The sequence below is a fragment of the Mastomys coucha genome, unplaced genomic scaffold, assembly GCF_008632895.1.
Source record: "Mastomys coucha isolate ucsf_1 unplaced genomic scaffold, UCSF_Mcou_1 pScaffold14, whole genome shotgun sequence".
In the NCBI taxonomy this organism is placed as follows: Eukaryota; Metazoa; Chordata; class Mammalia; order Rodentia; family Muridae; genus Mastomys; species Mastomys coucha.
The window spans coordinates 15148699-15154330 of record NW_022196896.1 but is presented as its reverse complement, the minus strand read 5'-3'; the positions used below and the strand labels follow the sequence as shown (position 1 = coordinate 15154330).

Genomic DNA, 5632 nt, shown 5'->3' with positions numbered 1-5632 from the left:
GGCCTTGAACTCACTGACATCTATCTGCCTGCCTCTGCCTCCCAAAGGATTAAAGTTGAGCTCCACCACACCCAGTTCCAATACACTCACCAGGAAGTAAGTGCCACAGTTAAATATGGAAATCAAGTCTGAATTTCTGGATTAAAATTTCAATTTGTATAGATTACGTGGCACACCATAATTGTTTCACTTCCTGTGGTGGTCTGAATGAGATTCCTTTCATATGCTGGCGCATTTCAATACTTGGTTCCTAGTTGTTCTGTTTGGGGAGGTTTAGGAGTTATGGCTTTATGGAAGCCAGTCATTGGGGCCCAGCTTTGACAGATCAAAGACTCACACTATTCCGAGTTCCTTCTTTCTACTTCACGTTTGCAGTTGGAGGCGTAAGCTCTTAGTTGTTTGTGCCACCATACCTGGTGTATGCTGCAATGCTCCCAGTATGTAATTGTAATGGATTCTTAACCATCTGGAAGAAGTCCTGTCACAACCCTTCCTTGCATAAGTTGTTTTGTCACAACGATGGAAAAGAAAGTAACAAAGAGCATTCTTTCTATTTTGCTTCTTCAAGAGAAAATTGGAAATGATGAATGATTCAGCATATTATTGAGTTTCCCACTAGTAGGACTGGAGAGATGGCTCTTTCAGAGATCCTGTTTGGTTCCCAGCATCCACTTCTGACAGCTCACGACTGCCTGTAATTTCAGCTCCAGGATATCTGACCTCTTCTGGACTCCATGGCACCTGAACACATGTGCACACATGAACAGGACACACATACACTGCACACACACACACACACACACACACACACACGGAGATTAATAAAAAAAATTAAAATGAATCTTAAAGTTTTTCATTAATGGAAACCTTTTGGAAAGACAAATGTAACGACAACCAAAGAAAGGCTCATTTGAAATGAAATGGAGACTAAAGGAGACCCTTGACAGCATCTTCATCACAGGTGGTTAGGTACAGAGAAAGTTTGTTTTGGAAGGCTGAGGAATTTTGTAAATTAATGGGTAGGTTGTGCCTAATGAGAACTTTTACTGCTATAGAAGTTCTCATTCTTGTGCTCCTGTGCACAAGTGCTTTTTCTGCATAATACTTGGGTTGAGTCACCAAGTCCCGAAGAAGCTCCAGCAGAACTACATTACTTTTGGAGGGCTATCTTTGGAAGGATGAATAATGTAAAGGTTCTGCAACCCACTGCCAGTCCTGGAGCAAACAGGCCATTTCTAAACCGCCACTGGCTTTGCTAAGCAGCTCAAACGACCAAGGCAATACCGCAGCGGCCAGCCCGGCCCTGGCCCCGCCCTCCGTCAGGCCCCGCCCTCCGCCAGGCCCCACCCTCCGCCGGGCCTCGCCCCGCCTCCCGGCCTCGGTCTTCCTTCCGGGTCGCGCTAGGCCGGGCTCGCCGCCGCGGCTGCAGCACGGGATACTGGGAGCAGCCTCCTGCTGCCCACGCTGCGGGCTCGTGGCGAAGCTGTGCTCGCCCAGTCCCGGACCCTGCAGGGTACGGCGCTTTCTTCCTTCCTCCCTCCTCAAGGTCTCGACGTCCCCCTCGGCGTGGGCGGGGCCGGGCGCGCTCCACTCTGGGGAGCGCGGGGCGGAGGCTCTGGGCCCACGCATGCCTATGCTGCTGCGCTGCTGCGCTTGTGCGCTGCTGCGCTGGCGGAGCCCGGACGCGGGTGCCGCCGCCTCTGGTCGCGGCTCTCATGGGCCTGGCACGCTCACAGCGAGCTGCGGACACTGGGCCTGCAGGCTGCTGTGCAGCCCTGACTTCCCTCTCAGGCTTCTGTCTAGGCAGGCTCAAGCCACGAGATGCCAGGCTGCAGCCTTCTTTCCATCGTCTGGGGTGGGCCCAGCCACTTGTCACGACGTTTTGCGATGGGGTTGGCTCTGCATTTCATCGGTTTCCCAAGTGCTCTTAGTCCCAGAGCTTTGCGCAATCAGTTCTACTTGGAATTCCACAAAGGGTTAGGAAGTGAGCTGGCTGTGGCCCACTGGTCTCTGTTGGGGAGCCACCTGCTCCCTCGCACACTCTCGTCCTACACGATTAGTGAGTCCAGGGTCCCTCTCACCCCTCTGTCTTGGGTGGAAGTGCAGTCTTAATCTAGTGTCGCTAATACAAGACTGTATTAGACAGTCTTGAGTATTGATTAAATTCTATTATTTCCACACTTGCGAACCAATTTTAAAAATTCCTGCCCCACGTTGTGGCTCTTTTGAACCCTGTTCCGTCTTTGATTTCAAAGTCAGAGAGGTCAGGGCCCAAGACCATGGTCGTTTGTGGTCCCGTTGCTACTGTCCTACAGTGTTGTTTACAGCTGATGTTTTGCTTCCAAATATGGTCGTCGAATAGAAGCTTCCTGGGCTTGGTTTATCAAGCCAGTCTCATTGCCCAGTCCTCTCAGCTTTGGAAGAGTTAGTAGTTGCCATCTTCGCTGTTTTAACTGTGGAGTCCGCTTTGGCCTTTCATAATGTGAATTGTGAATAACCCCCACCCCTCTCCGCGCATGCATCCCCTGGCTTGTTGTCTTAGGCGATTCTGGTGTAAGATAAATAATGCTGTACCTTCTTGGTTATGACTAGCCAATGACTTCATCGTAGTTTGTTGAATTCTGTTCTCTTTCTTCCTGACAAGTGCTTGTGTATGGAGGACACGTGTGCCCTTGTATTCTTAAGGCTTTCTGGCCTACTTCCTGTGGGAATGTCGTGCTGCTCTTGTTATTCCAGTGTTATGGTGTGTAGTGATTCGAACCTTGTCTGGCATATCGTGAACATCACTGGATATTTTTGTAATGTGCATTTAGTTGGCGACAGGTTGGATTCCTTTTGTGTTTGAGGGTTTGCTGAGACGAAGCTCACTGTGTAGCCTTGGCTGGGCTTTCTTAGAGGTCTTGTTGCCCCTGGCTCTGGGGAGATAGGGTTAAAGGTATGTAGCACTGCACCCCGTTGAATTCCCTTGTGTCTTGTCCCTCCCCCTAAAATGCCTTGCCAGTTTTTGAAATTTGTAAATTTGTTTTCCCTTTGGTCAGTTGAATTAATGGCCATTCTTAAATAAACCCTCTTTTGCTCACTCAGTTTACCCTGGAGAGTTGTTCCACATAGAAACTGATTCCCAGTCCACATGTCTGTTGACTTGGGATCTTGTCTGCATGTGTTCAGTGTCATGTCAGTCGTTGTCAGTGATAGCATACAACATTCTATGCCTGCTTTCAACCCAGGCAAGCTCAATGCTCCTCTCAGATATCCCTTTTGTGTTTCATCATTCCAACAAGGTATCCCAAACAGAATCAGTTTCCTGTGTTGATATAGTAGATGTGTAAATAATAATCACCGCTTAGTATTTTGTTCTTTCCAGGTATAAATGTGTATAAATGTGTTTCATATAGTGTGTGGTATAGCTTTCTGCAGCTTCTACTTAGTAATAATCATTGTTGAGCGTGTCTTTATAGAGATACACTAGACAGCTTACCTTTTTGGTAAAGCCTTTTTGGCTCATTATTGTAGGAGCAACCTAACATTGAACCCATCTTCTCCTGGTATTTAGAATACTACACATTTATTTTTGTTACAAGTGAAATTACTAGGTCATTTCTGCATGTGAATAGCTGTTTCTTGTTTCCTATCTCTCTTTGCTTGGTGTCAGTTAGTCTTAGTTTGAAGATACTAAGTGGAAAATTCCAAGGGTAAACCGTTTGTACGTTTTAAATCCTGTTCTATTCTGAGTAGTGTGATGAAAGTGCATCCCTTCCTGATCTATGAACTATATCTTTTTCTAGTCCAGCTACATATGCCCATGTATACATATGTCCATATATACATATGTCTAGTCCATATGCCCATTACAAATTAAGTAACAGAACTAGCTATCAGATCAACTGTGCTCAAGCAACATTTTTTGTTTTTAATTTAATGTTGCCAAATTTGGCTCAAGAGTACTGACTTAGAAATATAAGCATGCCAAAGAGAAGCCAGCCATTGGGTACTTCCCTTATGGTTATGTATGTATAGGGAGTTCATATGTATAGAAAGAAGCATAGTCTACCTAGGATTCCCTGCTATCCATGGACCACAGTGGGATTTCAAAACACCTCCTGGTGACTGAGGGACATTATTGTATATATTTGCATACTTGTTTATTTTCTTGGTGCAAACCATTACACTGTTGGGTGAAAGGGTATGTATAACTTTTAAGTTTGCAGAGATTCTTCCAGTGTACCCTTTAATACAACTGTTGATAAGGAGACTAGGGAGATGGCTTGGTGCATAAGAGTGTTGCTTTTGCAGGAGACCTGAGTTTGGGTTCCAGCACTCAGAACTACCTGTACTTCCAGTTCCAAGGGATCCAGTGCCCTCTTCTAACTTCTGTAGACACCAGACAAGCACATGGTACACATACATACATGCAGTCAAAATACTCATACACACAAAATGAAACATATAAATCTAAAACAGTAAATTTTTAAAAAGATTGCTAACACCCACTATGTACAATTTATAATGCTGCTTTTGTCATATCATTGTCAAGAATAGTTACAAGTTTGTGATTACATCCTCTTAGAAGCCAAGAGTCTGTGGATAATTTTGGAAGGCATGAGGATCCTAGATCAGAGGCAAAGCACTGTCAGACTGTGTCATTTTGCTGTCATAGCTGTCTACCGGGTGCTATGACAATGGCCACATGACACTAGCACTTGTAGTCAGCTGTGTTAAAAGGGGAGAATCCTGAGTCTTTCACTGTGAGCTGTAAGTAAACCTGCCTGTCTTTTGGAAGATGGGAGCATGATGGTTGTTCTCCTGGATAGTTAACAAAACTGTGTGCTGTTATTCTAAGGGAGACTTCGTTATCGACCAAGGCCGTTTACTGTATAAAAACAGTACACTTGTGTTTGAGACATGCAGAAATACACCTTAATGCCATGTTGAGATAGTGGTCACGTTTTACATTTGGTAGTTTGGGGATGAGAAATGTTATCTTACTCTTGTTTTGATATTGCATTTCTTTGCTTATTGGTAAGATTGAGTAATTGTGTTTCTTTTCTCATCATTTAAATTTTTGTTATGTATCATCATTCCCTTTGCTTATTTTTTATGTGCTCCTCTCTTTTTGACCTGTTATACCTTTTTACATATTGGGCCATTAAGATTTGACAAACCATTCATTAGTATTTTTCTCAACATTGTTTCCTTTAATTTTCATTTGTATTTATGTGTATTGCTCCATGTATGAAACCTATGTAGAGTACCTGCAGAGGCAAGAGGAGGATGTTCTATTTTTCCTCTGGAGCTAGAGTTGTAGGCTAGAGAGCTGCCTGGAATAGGTACTGGGAGCTGAAGTCAGGTCCTTGGGAGATCAGTAAGCATCATAACCACTGGGCCACCTCTTCAATCCTTACTGCCTCTTTCAGTGTTGGTTCTGAGAGCTTTTGCTACATAAATTTCTTGAAACTCATATAATTTGAATGCAATTTAATATAATTTTATATATTTTCTTGGGATATTTATTTTCTTGGAATGCAAATTATGACCCAGAGTGAATTTAAAAGAGTTATGTCATTTAGTTAGTAGAGCCCTATGATACCTAACATGAATTTTTGCTAGGCAAAATATCTGTAAATCTAAAAAA

The 5632-nt window shown here is 44.1% G+C and overlaps 1 protein-coding gene across 1 annotated transcript in view; it reads left to right on the top strand.

The window, feature by feature from the left end:
* Positions 1-1378: 1378 nt before the first annotated feature.
* Positions 1379-5632, top strand: part of Fbxl4 (F-box and leucine rich repeat protein 4) — a 75557-nt gene continuing 71303 nt past the window's right edge. Inside the window, exon 1 of the mRNA XM_031366490.1 lies at positions 1379-1513. The gene's annotated coding sequence lies outside the window, so the exon portion shown is untranslated. The remainder of the gene's footprint in view (positions 1514-5632) is intronic.